Below are 20,652 nucleotides of genomic sequence, written 5' to 3'. Positions count from 1 at the left end.
CGCAGCTGTTCCAGAGGAGGATATGGTTTGAGGCTTATTCTTGCCTGGCAAGATTACCAGGAATTTTATATTCTTGGCTTGCAGACTTTTTTTTCCCTCTCTGGTAAGTACTGCATTCGCAACGACAGAGGTGCACAATTACTATTGGAAGTTTTCGCAGGCTTGCTGTCCGGATTTTTTTTCTTTTTGACCCGCTGATGAATTTACCACTTACTGGACAGAAACACGTTGATTATTTTGCCTGCTGTTCCATGCTGGGGGGTTTTTTCCCACTTAAGCTGAAAATGTTTAAGGGGCCTCTTGATGGTCACATGCTTCATAAACTGTCCGACTGCAGTAACAGTTGTGTTAGCCCTGGGCATTCAGTGCATTGCGTGGATGAGTTTGGTTGCTTGACAATTCACTTAATATTAAGATGCAAGAATTCCTGAAAATAAACTTCTTGTTTGGAGGATGGGTAATTAGATATTGCATTTGGCATGAAGCAGATACCCTAGGTTTGAGATTGATATTTAATTTGACTTCATGATACACACCTTTTAGTTTAGTTTATTGTCACGTGTGCCGAGGTACAATGACAAGCTTTTGTTGCGTGCTAACCAGCCAGCGGAAAGACAATACATGATTACAATCGAGATTATTTGCAGTGTATAGATACATAATAAGGGAATGGCGTTTAGTGCAAGGTAAAGTCCGATCAAGGATAGTCCGAGGGTCTCCGATGAGGTAGATAGTAGGTCAGGACTGCTCTCTGGTTGTGGTAGGATGATTCAGTTGCCTGATAACAGCTGGGAAGAAACTGTCCCTGAACTTGGAGGTGTGCATTTCACACTGCTACACCTTTTGCCAGAAGGGAGAAGAGAGAGTGGCCAGGGTGTGACTCTAACTTGATTATACTGCTGGCCTTGCCGAGGCAGCGTGAGGTATACATTGAGTCAATTGGTGGGTCACATGTTTAGTGGATAATTTTCTGGAATAAAAACTTTAATGGGGGAGCGGGGAGGGAAAACAAGGACAAATTGGAATGGATTTCATTGAATCACATCGTATAAAGAAGCCCTTGGAGATCTCATGCCTTTTGCCCAGCTCTTACAAAGAGTTACCTAATCAGTACTACTCCTTCCTCTCCTCCCTGTGGCACTGTATATTTTCCTATTTGGCGTATATCCAATTCCCTTTCAAAAGTTGCAGACAAACTAGCATCCAGATCCTAGCAACTGGTTACATTGAACTTTTTTCAGGTTCTTTGGTCCATCATTTTGAATCAATTCTCCTGCCACAGGAAAAGGTTCCTCGTCATTTAATTTCAAGAGGATTTTTGAAATTTATTATGTATTGAGAAATTAATGTATGATTGGATTTATGCAGTAGATATGAAAAGAAAAAGACTGCAATTTTCTACGTATTGTGTAAAATTTAGGTTGTCGTTTTGGCATGTATTCTGCTAGCTATTTCTGGCCTTCCCTCTTGCAACGAGTCCTCGTTGAGGCAGGCTAATTGGTAACACAAGTAACTGCAGATGCTGGAATCTTTCGCAAAAGACATAGTGTGGGAGGGACTCAGCAGATCAGGCAACATCTGGTGGGGGCGGAAAGTGACAATGTGCTGGAGTAACTCAGCGGGTCAGACAGCATCTCTGGAGAGCATGCATAGGTGACATATCAGGTGGGGACATTTTTTTAAGACTCTGAAGAAGAATCCCAAGCCGAAACACGGGTCTGAAGAAGGTCACTGACCACAAACCAAAATGTGAATCTGAAGAAGGATCCTGACCTAAAACGTCATCTATCCGCATTCTCCAGAGATGCAGCCTGACCCACTGAGTTACTCCAGCACTTCGTGTCTTTTTTCCCCGCAAACCAGCGTCTGCAGTTACATGTTTCAGCATTGGGAGAGGAATGGAAAGGTGATGGGTCCACCCCCTCCCCTGATATAAACTGAGCTGCTGAGACAAAGACCCATTTATTTATTTGCCTCTGTACTCCACAATTTGAGATTTGTAATAGAAAAAAAATCATATATAGTTAAATAGCACATTGTCAGATTTTAATACAGGCCATTTTATAAAATACATTTTGGTTTCACCATGTAGAAATTACAGCAGTGTTTATACATGGTCCCTCAATTTCAGGGCACCATAATGTTTGGGACACAGCAATGTCATGTAAATGAAAGTAGTCATGTTTAGTAATTTGTTGCACATCCTTCGCATGCAATGACTGCTTGAAGTCTGTGATTCATGGACATCACCAGTTGCTGGGTGTCTTCTCTGGTTACTCTGCCAGGCCTGTATTGCAAGCTAGTCCCTTCAGTTTTCTCTTCAGCACATAAAAGGCATGCTCAATTGGGTTCAGATCAGGTGATTGACTTGGCCACTCAAGAATTGAGCATTTTTAGCTTTGAAAAACTCCTTTGTTGCTTTAGCAGTATGTTTAGGATCATTGTCTTGCTGTAGAATGAACTGCTGGCCAATGAGTTTTGAGGCATTTGTTTGAACTTGAGCAGATAGGATGTGTCTATACACTTCAGAATTCATTATGCTACTACCATCAGCAGTCGTATCATCAATGAAGAAAAGTGAGCCAGTACCTTCAGCAGCTATACATGCCCAGGCCATAACACCCCCACCAGCCTGTTTCACTGATGAGGTGGTATGCTTTCGATCTTGGGCAGAGAAGCATACTTTGATCTTGCCATCACTCTGATATAAGTTAATCTTCATCTCATCTGCCCACAAGACCTTTTTCCAGAATGGTGGTTGCTCTTTTAAGTACTTGGCAAACTGTAACCTGGCCATCCTAGTTTTGCAGCTAACCAGTGGTTTGCATCTTGCAATGTAGCCTCTGAATTTCTGTTCTTGAAATCTGTGGACAGTGGTCATTGATAAATCCATACCTGACCCCTGATGAGTGTTTCTGATCTGTCGGACAGGTGTTTGGGGATTTTTCTATTTTATAGAGAGAATTCTTCTGTCGTCAGCTGTGGAGGTCTTCCTTGGCATGCCAGTCCCTGTGCGATTAGTAAGCTCACCAGTGCTCTCTTTCTTCTTAATGATGTTCCAAACAGTTGATTTTGGTAAGCCTAAGGTTTGGCTGATGTCTCTAACAGTTTTATTCTTGTTTCTCAGTCTCATAATGGCTTCTTTGACTTTAATTGGCACAACTTTGGCCCTCGTGTTGATAAATAGCAATAAAAGTTTCCAAAGGTGATGGAAAGACTAAGTGCTCTCTTATACCTGCATTAAGGAGGTGATTAAACCCACCTCAGCAATTACAAACACCTGTGAAGCCACGTGTCCCAAACATTTTGGTGCCCTGAAATGGGACTATGTATAAACACTGCTGTAATTTCTACATGGTGAAACCAAAATGTATAAGAATGGCCTTTACTAAAATCTGACAATGTGCACTTTAACCCCATGTGATTTAAAAAAAATCTATTACAAATCTTAAATTGTGGAGTACAGAGAAAAATAAATAAATGATGGGTCTTTGTCCCAAACATTATGGAGAGCACTATGTTGTGGAATGGCACCATGGGCATGGACCCAGAACCAACATCATCTCAATGGGCCAAATGGCTTTAATTTGTGAAAACAAACATGAAGTATGAAGTACAGTTCCTTGGTGTTGGGGGCTCTTTAATAATCAAGTAATAAATCTTTTTTTTAAACTTAATAAGAGGCAAGTAGGAAAAATCAATTTCCATTGGTCATCGTGATAGTGAGGTGGTGTGAGGATAGGCAAGGCCATAGATGGGTCTGTATCAACATCAGTAAGGCCTTTGATAAGGTTCCACGTGGTAGGCTGCTCTGGAAGGTTAGATCGCCTGAGACCCAGGGAGAGCTAGCTGCCTGGATACAGAGTGTGTAGGAAGGAATGGCAGGTGCTGGTTTAAACCAAAGATAGACACAAAAAGCTGGAGTAACTCAGCAGGTCAGGCAGCATCTCTGGAGAAAAGGAATGCAGTGATGCTGCCTGACCTGCTGAGTTACTCCAGCTTTTTGCGTCTATCCTCTTGGCTTTGTGGGAGGAAGTAGAAGGTGGTGGTGGTGGGAGGTTGTTTTTCGGACTGGAGATGTGATTAGTGGTGAACGTTGGGGATCAATGCTGGGCCTGTTGATGTTTGTGGTTTATGTCAATGATTTGGATGCGAATGAACAAGACGTGGTTAGTAATTTGCAGATGACACTAATGTAGGTGATATTGTAGACAGTGAAGATGGTTACTAAAATTTCTGCAGGATCGTGATCAATTGGGCCGGTGTGCTAAAGAATGGCTGATGGAATTTATTGTAGATAGGTGGAAGGTATTGCATGTTGGGAAGTCAAACCAGGGCAGATCCTTCACAGTGAAGGCTAGGGCCCCGTGGAGTGTTGTAGAGCTGAGGGATCTCGGAGTACAGGTACGCAGTTCCCTGAAAGTGGCATCACAGGTAGATAGGCTGGTAAAGACTGATAGCTTTCGTCAGTCAGGGTATTGAGTATGGAAATTGAGATGTTATATTGCTGTTGTACAAGTAGTTGTTGAAACTGCAAACTGCATTGGGTGTTCAGTTGCTGCAGGAAGGATTTACGAGGATGTTGTCAGGACTGGAGGGCCTGAGGTATATGGAGAGATTGGGTAAGCCAGGACTTTATTCTTTGGAACCCTGGAGGCTAAGGGGTGATCTTTTGGAGCTGTATAAAATTATGAAGGGTATTTGAGAGGGTGAATGCACAGTGTCTTTTGCCCAGGGTAGGGGAATTAAGAAGCAGAGGACATAAGTTTGAAGTGAGAGGGGAAAGATTTAATAGGAACCTGAGGGGCAACCTTTTCACTCAAAGGGTGGTGGATGTATGGAATGAGTGGCCAGAGGACGTAATTGAGACCGGTACAATAACAAAGTTTAAGAGACACTTGGATGGAACGTTTTAAAAGACATTAAAATTATTATTTATTTCGAATAAATATAGCAAATAAAGCATACAAAAAACAAAACAAGAATATTTATAAAGTGTCATAAACAATATCTATAAATAAATGAAATCGTATGTGTCCGAAAAGGAGCAGGAAGAAGCCAAAGCTTATTAATTCCCACCCCTTATTCAACTGCTTAGAAACATAGAAACATAGAAAATAGGTGCAGGAGTAGGCCATTCGGCCCTTCGAGCCTGCACCGCCATTCAATATGATCATGGCTGATCATCCAACTCAGTATCCTGTACCTGCCTTCTCTCCATACCCCCTGATCCCTTTAGCCACAATGGCCACATCTAACTCCCTCTTAAATATAGCCAACGAACTGGCCTCAACTACCTTCTGTGGCAGAGAATTCCAGAGATTCACCACTCTGTGAAAAATGTTTTCCTCATCTCGGTCCTAAAAGATTTCCCCCTTATCCTTAAACTGTGACCCCTTGTTCTGGACTTCCCCAACATCGGAAACAATCTTCCTGCATCTAGCCTGTCCAACCCCTTAAGAATTTTGTAAGTTTCTATAAGATCCCCCCTCAATCTTCTAAATTCTAGCGAGTACAAACCGAGTCTATCCAGTCTTTCTTCATATGAAAGTCCTGACATCCCAGGAATCAGTCTGGTGAACCTTCTCTGTACTCCCTCTATGCTTGTAATTACCTTATACATATGTACACCAGCAGCTATATGTACACCAAATTATTTACATTTAGAGGTTTAGAGGAGTATGGGCCAAACATGAGTAAAAGAACCTTGCTCTGATGGGGCATCTTGTTCGGCATGGGCAGGTTGGGCTGATGGGCCTATTTTTGTGCTGCATGACTCTGACTCGATGATACAAATTCATGATCGCCACCAAGGCAATGGACCACACAACACTTTTTGGTCTGCTCACTTCTGCATAGCCCATGCTGGGCTCTAGGTTTTCAATTTAATTTATTGCCACATGTACCGAGGTACAGTGAAAAGCTTTTGGTGCGTGCTATCCGTTAGCAGACAGACAATGCATGATTACAATCGAGCCATTTACAGTGTATGGATACATGATAAGGGGATAAAGTGTAGTGGAAGGTTAAGCCAGCAAAGTTCGATCAAGGATCTAGGATCCGAGGGTCACCAATGAGATAGATAGTAGTTCGGCACTGCTCTCTGGTTGGGGTAGGATGATCAGTTGCCTAATAACAGCTGGGAAGAAACTCTCCCTGAATCTGGAGGTATGCGTTTTCACACTTCTATACCTTTTGCCTGATTAGAGAGGGGAGAAGAGGGAGTGGCCAGGGTGTGATTTGTTCTTGATTATGCTGCTGGCCTTGCCGAGGCAGCGTGAGTTATAAGTGGAGTCAATGGAAGGGAGGTTGGTTTGCGTGATGGTCTGGGCTGTGTCCACAATTCACTGCAATTCCTTGTAGTCTTGGATGGAGCTGTTCCCAAACCAAGCCATGATGCATCCCGATAAAACGCTTTCTACTGCACATCTGTAGAGGTTGGTGAGAGTTGTTGGGGACATGCCTAAGCCTTCTAAGGAAGTCGAGGCATTGGTGTGCATTCTTGCTTTCTTTAAGTTGGTTAACAATGTAGGGCATCAAGAGTTTCTGATGCCAGATATTCTGTCCATGGAGGCAGTCACAGGGAGAAGTCAGTGAAGAATTTATTGATGTGTTATCAGTTGCCTCGAGGAAAGTTCTTGTTTGTGATCCTGTTTTGTAAATGGCAGCCGTGAAGCATGTCATTCAATCACTTCAGTGAAACTCTGTTCTCCGCAAAGCCCAGCCCAGGGCAATGACTCAAGGTGTGGGAACTGAGGCAGTGATTAACTCAATACTTCCCTCTCTAAACTCTGGCACCTCAATGAATCCAATGCCGTTAAGTCGGTCCCTCTTTCAACGGTATGGATCTAAAGCAAATTGGGTCACATTTGAGCCTGAGGAGCAGTCAATACCAGTTACTTCTGGTTAGCTGAGCAGCTGAGATCATCAAATGGGGGAAAGAATGTATCCAACAAAAGTTGTGCAAAATAGTAGAAACGTAGTCAAAGCTGTCGGTTACGTTATAGTGAATTGATCAGGCAGCCTAGTTAGTGATTAGTTGCAACCATATTGTCAATGCATATTGAGTTTGTATTGTGCTAGGTAATAGACTGAGTATACTTCCATCTGGGTGCAGATGTGTAAATGAACCACAAACCAGATCCTTCAGAGGAAGTTCATGCTGCCTCACTTCAGGCCCCAGGACCTGATTTGTGCCTCATTATTTTTTTTTTTTTGAAGCATTGCTAGCCCGGAAATGTGAGCTTTCTATAAAAATGTATAAGCATGGTGGATTTATGGTTGATTTGAAAGGGAGTGCTCAGGATCACGAAGAGTCTGGAAAAAAAAAAAACAAATGTACTGAAATTGTTTCTTTAGCAAAAGGGCCAAGAACCATAGGGCACAGATGTAAGGTGTTTGGCAAAAGAACCAAAGGTAACATGAACAAAGAAAGTTTCCACCCAGCAAATAGTCATGAACTGGAATTCCCTGTCTGAAAGGATGGTGAAAGTAGACTCTCACTGAGGATTTGGACAAGTATTTGAAGGAAGGGAAAAAATAGGTTATGTCTAACATGCTAGGAAATAATAATAACTGAATTGCTCTTACAAAAGTCATGTCATGCTTTAATACTGGTAATGTTTCTCTGTTTCTATAGGTATACATTTTTATATTAAGTGTTATCGAAGTTGGTTTGCAAATTGTCAACATGTCACCATCGACCTTTTTGTTTCCCCATACTGCCCACTGCTCTAAATGATGATATACTTACCGCAAAATACCAGAAGAGTAACATTATTATCTCTGCTATGAAGGCAGCGTTTGCAGCTGTAATTTGGGCATAAATCTGTATCTCGTGCGGTAGCCCATCACAGGTGTGCGTCTAGGTGTCTAGACGGTCAGATGGACACAAAATGCTGGAGTAACTCTGCGGGACAGACCGCTTCCCTGGAGAGAAGGAATGGGTGATGTTTTGGGTCGAGACCATTCTTCAGACGGTCAATGCCATGCTGGCTATCAGGATATTTGGTTTAATTGCAAACTATATTCACCGTGTGGGTCGTGCCCTCTTTCCACACTCTGCTTTACTCCTTACGCGGCGCTAACCAGTGGGCGGCGCGACTCGCGTCGCAGCGGCCTCTGCAGTCCGTCTGTCTTTTTTATTATTTTTTGTCTCGTTTCAATGTAGTTTTTATGTTTTTTTTGACGGGGTATGTGTGTGTGTGGGGGGCGGGGGGTGTGGGGGGGTGGGGAAACTTTTAAAATCTTTCCCCTGCACGGAGAACCCGACCTTTTCTCTGTCGGGTCTCCGTTGTCGTTGGGGCTGAGCAATGTGGAGCGGCCTCCAACCGGAACGACCTGGGGCTCCAGTCGCGGAGCTGCGGACCTACCCACCATTGCGGAGCTGGCCGAGTTCGGAGCGGGTGGAGCTGTGGTGGCGCTCGGCTGCGACCCGACCCCCGGAGATTCGGAGGCTCCAGCCGCAGGTCTGGTGGACGGTGACACCGGGAGCCCGCGGGTCCCTGCTGGGAGACCGCTTTTCGGGGCTTCTGCAACGGCGACTTCTCCCGCCCGAGTTGCGGGGTCGAAGAGTACCTGGAGCGGGGACACTTACCATCGCCGGCGCGGCTTTGAATGGCTGCGGGACTTTGCTAGCGCCCACCAGGGGCTCCAACACCAAGACCCGGAGCGTGGCCTTGCATCACCCGGCGCGGCGTTAATGGCCACGGGACAATTACCATCGCCCGCCGGAGGCTTTGACTCTGACATCGGGAGGGGAATGGGGAGTGCAGGGGAGAGATAAGTCTTTGCCTTCCATCACAGCGAGGAGGAGATGCGCTGTGATGGATGTTTGTGTAAATTGTGTTGTGTGTATGACTGCAGAATTTCTTGTGTGTATGACTGCAGAAACAACATTTCTCAAATAAAATTGTATTGTATTGTATTGTATTGATAAGAATAACTACTGGTCTGTAGGTTTACAATTGAACAATTCAACATTATCCAAGGATTTTAAACTTTTGTACTGAATAAACAATTAATTTCTTCCAAGTTTCGATAAATGCTTGCAAACTAAATGATTATCTCCGCCCATCACCCCGAGTCCTAAATGGATCACATAACGTGGTTGGAGATTTGAAGACACATTTGTGAGATCTGACATGATAATGGCATTAACATTAATATGTTGGATGCATTGCGCTCGTTTATACAGTGAGGAGCTTATCATAACCTAGCCTAATTGCCGTTTTCATCAGTTCAAGTGTAATGAAGCCCTTGCAGAACATACAATTGAAACTTCACTCATTGCCAAGGAGCTGTCACGGGGCTGAGTGTGCAGTGGGCTGTTGTTGTTCAGAATATAACATCAGCATTATTCCGGCTTTTCATTTACCCATTCCAAGTACTGCATGGAAATTGGGCCGTTTACATAAACAGCCCTGTTTAAATAAACAGCCCAATTTATCGGCAGTAGTTTCAGTTTAGTTGAAGTTTAGATGAACTCGTTTAGTTTAAACTAAATTAAAACTACTGCCTAGAACTAAACTAAAACTACTGCCTAAAAAATTGGGCAGTTTATTTGCAGTTTGGCGCCTTTTTTTTATGTTGAAATTTTTAACCACTCTTGGTAACTAATTCTCTGGCTGGCAGCTGATACAAAGTGCCTTTAAAATTGTTTTACCCATCGGAAACTCAGTGCAATGTGGAAGGACAGGGTCTAATGCCGAGGCCATAGCTTGTGACCAGTCGAACAAAGAACAATGCCTAGTTTGCAACTTCAATCAGAAATGTATGCGGCAGCTCCTGGATTGAAGTAACATTTCACACCATCAAAATGAAATTAGTTCGGGCATCATTGTTAGTTAATTGAACTTGTCCTTCAGCATAAGAAATGTTAAGTAGTCTTTCTTAGGCTCTTGGTTGCTTCACATGAACATATTAAGCAGACATATACACCACTAGAAGCAGACAAAATTGCCTTTGTTCCACTAAGATATGACGTGCCAATCTGTTTTAAAGCTGCAGTGAAAATATTGAGCTGAGGACTGAATGCATAATTATCCTTTAAAGAAATTTGTTTTAGATGTGACTATTTTCAATCGCTGGTGACACCACTGTTTTATCTGGCATGTTCTCCGATATTCTTGAAAGCTATTCACTGCAGCAGGACTGCATCTTATCTGGACAAATGCCTCGATTATTGAAATCCAGGGATGAAACAATGGGTTTTCTCAAAGTGTAGGAAGGAACTGCAGATGCTGGTTTACACCGAAGATAGACACAAAATGCTGTAGTAACTCAGCGGGACAGGCAGCATCTCTAGAGAGAAGGTTTCGGGTCGAAACCCTTCTTCGGACTATAAGTCACGGTAGAGAGAGTCTAGAGAAATAGAAGAGTAAGGTGTGAAAATGACAGATCAAAGCAGATGCTAATCAAGGAAATATTGAATGATTCATTGTGTGGGAAGGAACTGCAGATGCTGGTTTACACTGACGTTAGATACAAAATGCTGAAGCAACTCGGCGGGACAGGGAGCATCCCTGGAGAGAAGGAATGGGTGATGTTTTGGGTCGAGATCCTTCCCAAAAAGATGACAGAAAATGGATTGTGCCAGTGCAGCATTTTTATATTACTTTGCTAGTGTTGTTTTTATGATTTGGAAGTTAAACCAAATTTATTGAAAAAGCTTTAGCTGGTAAAATGCTTCAGTTGAACTATTTAATGGGTGTTGTTTGTTTCTTGAAGATTTGGTTTTGCTCCAGTTTCAATTTCTTTGCAGCTCGTTCTACAAGTGTGGAAAGTAATCAACACAGGTAGCAAAAAAAATGGATGCAAATATATGTGTAGCGTGTTTGATATTGTGTATTTAAAGTAAGGAACATGCGTCTACTTCATGGGTCCAACATGGGCTTGTGAGAGGCATTAATAAGCAATTACAGTAGAGTGGATAGAGAATCAAACCTGATGAGGCTCTAACACCATCTTGCATCATTCTCCACAGAATACCTTTACCCTGTTATTCGTAAAGAGATAAACATTTTTGTGGCTCATTACAATTAAAACACAAAGTACTTGTGCTATAACACCAGGATAAGTGCTCAACCAAGAAAATAATGTCAAATCACAGTAAAACAAGCCCAAAGCCCATTAAACTGATTCTACCAACTTATGCTCAGGGTAATAACTAACTCCATATGCAATAATCAGCCACCTACATGTTAATAAGCACATGGAAAAAAAAAAGATCATGTGGATGCAAGTATATCATTGGGGTTATCAAGTGGGCACCTCCCTTCACTGGTGTTTCATTGAGTTCAGCCCACAACACCTCGGGAAGGCTCAACAGTTAGTTCTGGCGTCAATATACATTATGATTGTTTTCAGTAACACGAGGTATTAAAAATGCCAGCCTTAGTGAGCAGTGTTTACAAATTTAAGACAAGAACTTAGTGAGGCCACATTTGGAGTACTGTATTCAGTTTTACCCTGCTATAGAAAAAAAAAGTTGTTTAGCTGGAAAGAGTGCAGAGAAGATATATGAGTTTGTTGCCAGGACTTGAAGGCCAAAGCTGCAGGGAGAGGTTAGGCAGGCTAAGACTTTATTCCTTGGAGCACAGGAGGATGAGGGGTAATCTTATAGAGGTGTATAAGATTACGAGGGGAGTGGATGCACAGATTCTTTGACACTGAGTAGGCGAATCAAGAACCAAGGGTCATAGGTTGAAGTTGAGACAGGAAAGATTTAATAGGAATCTGAGGGGTGACATTTTTCACACAGTAAATGGAAATGGAATGAGCCAGTAATGGTGGGTAAATGGAATGAGCCAGAGAAGGGAGTTGAGGCAGATACCATAACAACATTTAAAGGACATTTGGACAGAGAGATGGACAAGAAGGGTGTAGAAGGAAATGGGCCAAATGTGGACATGGTGGGTATGGTGTAGCTTGGTTGGCAAGGGGAAGTTGGGCTGAATGGCCTGTTTCCATGCTGTATGACTCTATAACTCAGGCAAGCCTCTCTTCTAGTTTTCAAGTCACTTTTTTTTAAATCCAATCCTGATGCTCAAGCACATCTGTGGAATCAGCATATCTATTTTTAAATGGTCATTTAATAAAATGCTGATTGCAACAGTTGTATATCATTAATGTTACACCATTGATTACCGTTGTACTTGGAATAATGGTGACTGAATTTGAGCCAACGTTTCGTTGTCCTTCAAGGAGAAAATTTAACACCCTTTCCTGTGATTTGTTTTCGAGAGCACGGGAAAAGTGAGGTTATATTTTATAGCCGTCACACATATTGTGAAGTATAAGGCCACCAAATGTCCTGTAAACCTCTACATTTTTTGTGCCTTTTTGTTTGGCTCTGAATTCTGTTGCTTCAAGGTATAAAATCATGAGAGGAATAGATCAGAGTCTCTTGCCCAGAGTCGGTGAATTGAGGACCAGAGGACATAGTCTTAAGGTGAAGGGAAAAAGATTTAATAGGAATCTGAAGGATAACTCTTTCACACAAACGGTAGTGGGTGTATGGAACAAGTTGCCAGAGGAGGTTGTTGAGGCTGGGACTATCCCAACCTTTAAGAAACGGTTAGACAGATAGGACAGGTTTGGAGAGATATGGACCAAGCACAGGCAGATGGGACTAGTGTAGGTGGGACATGTTGGCTGGTGTGGGCAAGTTGGGCCAAAGGGCCTGTTTCCACACTGTATCTCTCTATGACTGTGAATGAAGCAATTAATAATTATTCTCCATTTACGTTGAAAGTGACACCTTTTTATAGCACTCTTATGGGCCTGTCCCACATAGTAGCAATGTTACAATATTTTGAGATTTAAAAAATCAAGTCTGCAATTTATCCCATCAGATAAAGCATAAAAAGAAGTTTAATTTGACACCTAATTCACTTTCATATCTCAAGTATTTAAAAAGTTATGGCCATTTTCATACTCGGAAATTAGCATCTTGTTCCCTATTGATTTTCTATGGACACAACAAAAAAGCTGTGATCGTGGACAGTCAAAAGCCCATAACTTTCTTAAAAATTAAGAGAACTGAATGAAATTTTCAGTTATCATAGATTGAAGCATTCTGAAACAAATATAAAATAATCTTACTTGGATGACCTGAAATTAAAGCATATAATTAGTTAGTTACCCAATTGTAGCTAATTTCAAACTTCAATTACTAGATCTAAACATCTATCCATTTCTTAATAAATGATTAACATTTTAAAATAGCCTAAGTGTCCAAATAATATTCACAAATAATTCACAATAAAACATGATTTTTAAATTTCATTTACATTAATTTATAGGCCAAATGGAAGGAATTTAGTGTTTAATTGCTGTAAATTAAAGTCCATTTAAATCAGCTTTCCAGTGGGATCCTGTGAACGCGCTGGTTTAGAACGTTCACATTGCGGTAGATTTGTGCCCTCAAATGCCCAGAAAAATACTGCGGGATATAATGGGCCCAAAATTAGCTACTCGTAACATTAAACTTTGTATAAAGGGATCTTTAGAAGCCCTTTTTAATGTAAAAATAAACAGCCTACCTTCTGTTGTCCCCTGTATGAAATCCGGCCGGTGGCCGGCGGTCGCGGGTTTAGAGGTTAATTTTTAAACTACTATAACAATTAGATAAAGCCCTTACAAGTAATAATAGCTAAAGCGACGGAATCTTCCAGCGATTTTTCGTTAATAATTAACTAGGCTGAAAAACCTCGATTTGAACAGCCTAGGGAAAATCGCGTTTTAAACCCGCCCCCCTCTAAACGGCGCCAAAATCGCGCACACGGGCTGGGACAGATTTTCAGCAACGCTTCAGGTACACTTTGCAACATACCTACACATAGGCGATTTTTTGGGGCAACTGCAGGCAACATTTTTCGGCGACAATGGCGACAATTTGCGCTGTCGTAAGTTGTCGTAAGTTGTCGTAGGTTGTTGTAGGTGTTGTCATAGACAACAGGTGTCGTAGGTGAATTCCATTAAAATTACTCTCTGGCCGTCACCTAAAGAATTGTCTAATGGGCCTGTCCCACGTAGGCGGATTTTTAGGCGATTGCAGGAGACTATGCAGTTGCCACATGGTCGCCACATGTTCGCAGGTGGTTGCCGGGGAGTCGCCTTCCTGGTCGTGAGGAGTTCCCTCATTCTGGGAACTAGTCGCAGCCGCATTATGGTCGCCGCAAACGTTTCACCATGTTGAAAAATTAGCGGCAACTAGAAAGAAGCCGCCATGGAGAGTAGCGAGAATTCTCGTGCCGTAGGTGCAGTGGTAGTGGGTCGCCAGGCGGTCGAAGGTCGTCATAGGTTCTCGTAGATTGTAGCCGGTGCTGACCGGTGAATGTCATTGGCTCATTGGGGGAAAAAAATGTAAACAGTAGTTTTCAGAACCAAGGATAACCGACTGGTAATGTTAAATGTCCGCCGAGCTTCACAGCCGTGTATCTCTGGCTTCTTAAAAGTTGTCTCCAATCCTTCCTCCCTCTCCCACTCCCCCCCCCCCCCCCCCCCCCCCGCCCCCTTTTTTAGGGACTTACGTGACCCTTCCCGTACATTGTGCTTTCACCGTCTTCATTATAGCACCAATTTTCCTGTTCATCGAGGTGTGTGTCTGTATCACATTGGCTTTGCACCGTGTGAATTTCACTCAGACAGTGCTCCCCCCGCTTGCCCTGTCCCCCGCCTGCATAACGGGCTGGTGAAGGAAGCGATGTGTGTGTGTGTGTGTGTGTGTGTGTGTTCCACTTTGCCAGTCGCCGGCAGTCACCTGAAAAATTGCCCAGGTGGGACATGCCCATTAGATAACCTAATAAAGTTTGCGATGCTTAAGCGTTCATATCTAATGCACTTCCCTCCCACTACATTGAAAGATGATGCAGATGTTTTGGCGTCAGGAGAAAGTGCAACCAATAGGGTTACAATTGCAGACACTAAATGTCCTTACACAATATCAGCTGAAGGTCAACTTTGAGAAACTCTTTTTTCCTTTACTTGTCCAGCTGTGATTTTCAGTGCAGCCAAACTTTAAATATTATTATCCACAGGGAATGAGACTATTTCCAAGATGAGTGTTATTATGACAAATAAAAAATGCATTGATTTCTTGAGCTAATATGCTTGGCATCCTGAGCTTTTCAACAGAGGTTGTGCAATATATCGGTCATTTGCGTTTTACACAAGATTCTTTCCAAAGAGGCACAGCCTGAAGGAGGGTCTCAACCCGAAATATCACCCATTCCTTCTCTCCAGTGATGCTGCCTGACCCATGGGTAACTCCAGCATTTAGTGTCTATCTTTGGCACAGTTTAACATTGGTCGAGCATCCCAGTCTGGCATTATGGCGCTAAGGGATCATGTCCCTCATATTGTGTGACATCGGGAAGCTCCAGCCTTGAAACCAAAACCTTCCATGGACACAAGTAGGAAGGGGTGGCTGACATCTTTCAAGAGGAGGGTGCAAGTAGATGAGTTGGAGCACGGGGAGATTGGGGAATATTTTGTGGGTGGGGAAGGAAGAGAGAGATATAAGCAAAAATCCCACTGAAATATCTTCTCCGCATCCAGTCTGCTGAGGGAAGCCTTCATGAAATCATGATCGCATTTAGGTATGGTTACAGATCATCATAGGAGACTGCAGAACAGAAAGATCCCGAATGCTGATCTTGAACTGACTAAAACATGCAAGGTATCTGCTTAGAGCTGCCAACTGTTTAGATATTTGACCTATTTAATCATCTTGATTGCGACACTTGCGGCATTCACAAACATTTCACTAATTTGCAGGACAGAATTGCAGCTCATTTGTCTCACTCTATTCCCAATTCAACACGTTATTATGAGAATTAAAGGAAGAACAACATCAACAAATGGTTGTGGAAAATATCTACAGCTTTTGAACTAGGTAGTAACCTAGTCGTAAACTAGTTTGCTATCTCCTGGTACAGGAAGGTAACTCTGGCCACAGTGAAGCATGCATAAGAGACACTCATTGCTCATAGCTTCGGTTGCCGAGTTCAATCCCGACCTCTGCTTTCTGCATGGTGTTTGCATGTTCCTCCATGTCTCTGTGCGGCTTTCTCCAAATGCTCTGGATTTGCAGAGTCTTACAGCATGGAAAAGGGGAATTCAGCCTAGACCATCAAACATCCATCAAACACCCACTTGCAGTATCATTTCATTCCGGCCACAGTCCCAGGAAATCTCCCCACACCCCTCAAGATTCTAACACGTATTACAGCAAGTTACCGAAGCTGATTATTTTACCTATACACACCTTTTTAGGGTGTAAGAGAAAATGACAGCACCTGAAACCTGCTCATTCACAAATCAAACAAGAGCTCACTGGTCATTGACAAAAAATCCAAGAGTAACTCAGCGGGTCGGGCAACACCTCAGGAGAAAAGGAATAGGTGACGTTTTTTGATCGAGACCCTTCTTCAGACTGAGAGTCAGGGGAAAGGGAAACAAGAGACACAGATGGTAAATAGAACAAATGAATTGCAAAAAGCAACGATGATCAAGGAAATGTGGAGCCCACAATGGTCCATTGTTGGCCCCGGGATAGGTGATAACGAGTTGTACAGACAGTGAAACTCAACAGGATGACAGTGTAACTAATACCCAGACTAGGGTGGAGGATGGAGTTGCTTGGGCAGCTTACAACCCAGCGGTACGAATATTGATTTCTCCAACTTCAAGTAACCCTTGCTTTCCCTCTCTCTCCGTCCATATCCCGCTCTAGTCATCTTCCTGTTGAAGTAAGAAGAAAATTGGCATAAAAAAGTCTGTGTTGAGATACAGGGAGAGGTTGGAGATGCTGGTACTTCTTTATTTTCAGTGTCGGAGGCCTTATGAGGTGTACAAAGATCCTGAAGAGAATGGATAAAGTTGACGCCCACAGTCTTTTTTCTAGGGTAGAGGATTCTAAAGGTAGAGGCCTTAGATTTCAGGTGAGAAGAGAGAGATTTATGAGGGGCTTTGGCCAACGTTTTCACCCTGAAGGTAGTTTGTATCTGGACTGAGCTGCCAAAGGATGCTATAGAAATGGATACAATTAAAACTTTTAAATGACATTGGACAAATATACAAATAGGAAGGGTTTACTTTAGAGGGCCAAGGGCAAATTGCCAGCAAATGGGACTAGCCCAGTTTGCCAACTTGGTTGTCATGTATAAGGTGGATTGAAAGCCCTGTTTCTGTGCAGGAAGGAATTGCAGATGCTGGTTTACACCGAAGGTAGACACTAAAAGCTGGAGTAACTCGGCGGGACAGGCAGCATCTCTGGAGGGAAGGAATGGGTGATGTTTCAGGTCGAGACCCTTCTCCAGACTGGTTAGGGATAAGGGAAATTAGGGTTTCTGTTTCTGTATAAGTCTGACTGCAACAATTACTTAGTAAAGGTCCTTTGGGACTCCGTTATTGTTATGAATATGTGTGCAGTTGCTGATAAAATATCTTAAGATTCAATCCCAGTTGCAATTTTCCTTTTTCTTGATCAAACTGAAACTTACTAACATGAGATATGTATTAGATAACCATAGCACAGCTGTTGAGCATTGGAACCATTTTGCAGTAATTGATTAAAAAGATTTCAACAAATTACCCCAAACTTGACAGTTCTTGCCCAAGAGGCAGGTCTTTGCAGACAATTTGTATATGTTAGGGTTGCATATAATTTACGAAACTGTTTGACACTGGAGATACATTCTTGACAAGGGAAGTAATAATGCTTTTTGGAATTCTCATCTTTCGAGCAGCCAACTGTGCTGACCTATCAGCAGATATGTATTTGGTGGGAAGAAGGTGGCAGATGTTTAGAATGAAGAAATAGAAATGTCAGACTTTCAAAATGTGCAGGCAGGAATTGCAGATGCTGGTTTACACCAAAGATGGACACAAAATGCTGGAGTAACTCAGCGGGACAGGCAGTACAGGTATCTCTGGAGAGAAGGAATGGGTGACGTTTTGGGTTGAGACCCTTCTTCAGACTGAGAGTCAGGGGAGAGGGAGTCTGGAGATATGGAAGGGTAAAGTGTGAAAACGACAGAACAAAGTGTACATTGATCAAGGAAATGTAGAATGGTTCATTGTTGGCTGAGGGGAAGGTGAGAACGAGGCACAGAAACTGCAAAATTAATCAGGAGGGCAGTGAAACTAGTCGGAGAACTAGGGTGGGGGAGGGAAGGAGACAAAAGGAAAGCAAGGGTTATTTGAAGTTGGAAAAATGGTGAGTCACTGCTGGGTTGTAAGCTGCTCAAGCGGAATATGAGATGCCGTTCCTCCAATTTACACTGGGCCTCACTCTGACAATGGAGGAGGCCCAGGTCAGAAAGTTCAGTGTGGGTATGGGAGGGGGAGTTAAAGTGTTTAGTAACCTGACTTTCAACCTTCATCAAAACTGCAAGCACTTTAATCTTTCATGTCTCTTGGAATAAAATAGGTATATCTTCTGTGGCATGCATTTTGTTCCAGTTTTTTTTTTAATCAAAAAAATGTATTCAATTATTAAAAACAATATTTACAATACAACAAAACAGAACCCACCACCATGATACAAGACAAACAAATATGCCAAATAAACTACTATACATCTAATAGTAGTTTATTATTCCATCCGGCACTCAAATACACCTGGACCATTTCCGACACTTCCCTACCATTCCTTGACCTCACTATCTCCATCGCAGGTGATAGACTTCTGACCGACATCCACTATAAACCCACTGACTCCCATGGCTATCTGGACTACACTTCTTCCCACCCTGCTTCCTGTAAGGGCTCCATCCCCTACTCCCAATTCCTCCGTCTACGCCGCATCTGCTCCACGGATGAGGCGTTCCACACCAGGACATCTGAAATGTCCTCATTATTCAGGGAACGGGGGTTCCCCTCCTCCACCATAGATGAGGCTCGCACCAGGGTCTCTTCCATACCCCGCAACACTGCTCTCTCTCCCCATCCCCCCACTCACAACAAGGGCAGAGTCCCCCTAGTCCTCGCCTTTCACCCCACCAGCCGTCACATACAAAAAGTAATCCTCCGTCAGTTTCGCCACCTCCAACGTGACCCCACCACTCGCCACATCTTCCCATCTCCCACCATATCTGCCTTCCGCAAAGACTGCTCCCTCCATAACTCCCATAACTCCCTTGTCAGTTCTTCCCTTCCATCTCGTACCACCCCCTCCCCGGGCACTTTCCGTTGCAACCGCAAGAGATGCAACACTTGTCCCTTTACCTCCCCCCTCGACTCCGTTCAAGGACCCAAGCAGTCGTTCCAGGTGCGACAGAGGTTTACCTGCATCTCCTCCAACCTCATCTATTGCATCCGCTGCTCTAGATGTCAGCAGATCTATATCGGTGAGACCAAGCGGAGGTTGGGTGATCGTTTCGCCGAACACCTCCGCTCGGTCTGCAATAACTAAGCTGACCTCCCGGTGGCTCAGCACTTCAACTTCCCCTCCCACTCCGTCTCTGAGTTGTTAGTCCTTGCTATCTCCTCCCCTTCCTCAGTCCCCCTGCTGTCTCCTCCCATCCCCCAGCCTTCGGGCTCCTCCTCCTTTTTCCTTTCTTGTCCCCGCCCCCCCCCACCCCCGATCAGTCTGAAGAAGGGTTTCGGCCCGATACATTGTCTATTTCCTTCGCTCCATAGATGCTGCTGCACCCGCTGAGTTTCTCCAGCTTTTTTGTGAAACTACTATACAACTTTGTTACAACTTGTCAAGGATGCATTCAACCCCCCGCGGTGCCCAGCGGTCCCAGAAATCCCCCAGGGCGCCAATGGAAAGCACGTAGTTCCTCTCCAAAACCACCCGGGCATGGACGTAACCCCAGAAAAGGGGCAGGCAACTGGCTCGTGGATGGCCAGCTTGGCCAGGTCCAGGAGCAACACAACCTGGAAGGACATCCTCGGCCCTACCCTCTCCCCTATGCACAGGGTATCCAAAGATGAGACCAAGCATAGGCTTGACGATCGTTTCGCCGATCACCTCCGCTCGGTCTGCATTAACCAACCTGATCTCCCTGTGGCTCAGCACTTCAACTCCCCCTCCCATTCCGAATCCGACCTTTCTGTCCTGGGCCTCCTCCATGGCCAGAGTGAGCACCACCGGAAATTGGAGGAGCAGCACCTCATATTCCGCTTGGGCAGTTTGCACCCTAGCGGCATAAACATTGATTTCTCCAATTTCCGGTAGCCCTTGCTGTCCCCTCCCCTTCTCCTCCCCATCTCAGCTCTCACTCAGCCCTCTGGCTCCTCCTCTTCCTTTCTCCTTTCTTCTCCCCACCCTACATCAGTCTGAAGAAGGGTTTTGGCCCGAAACGTTGCCCATTTCCTTTACTCCATAGATGCTGCTGCACCCGCTGAGTTTCTCCAGCACTTCTGTCCAAAGATGAGGATGGTTCCAATCTCTTTGATGTGATCATTGATCACAAGTTTTCTTTTGCCCCGTGGATGCTGCTGGTAATAAACCATTACATGAATGTTGTTTACAAAACAGGAGAGAGTTCTTCATTGGCACTGGAATCAGGGAACTGGCTTCCTGTATTTAAAAGGTTCTACGTGGGGAATGGTTCATGCCAGAAAATCCTAATTGACCAAGTATTTGCATTTGAACAATCATTCCCTGTGCATAGTGCAGTGATTAACTCGTGTGGT

General features: G+C 43.7%; 1 protein-coding gene across 3 annotated transcripts in view; it reads left to right on the top strand.

Moving 5' to 3' along the window:
• Nucleotides 1-20,652, top strand: part of gpm6b (glycoprotein M6B) — a 186,252-nt gene that overhangs the window by 1,213 nt on the left and 164,387 nt on the right. The gene's annotated exons all lie outside the window — the stretch shown is intronic.

The sequence above is a fragment of the Amblyraja radiata genome, chromosome 14 (genome assembly GCF_010909765.2).
Source record: "Amblyraja radiata isolate CabotCenter1 chromosome 14, sAmbRad1.1.pri, whole genome shotgun sequence".
NCBI lineage: Eukaryota > Metazoa > Chordata > Chondrichthyes > Rajiformes > Rajidae > Amblyraja > Amblyraja radiata.
This window is presented reverse-complemented; position numbering and strand designations above follow the sequence as displayed.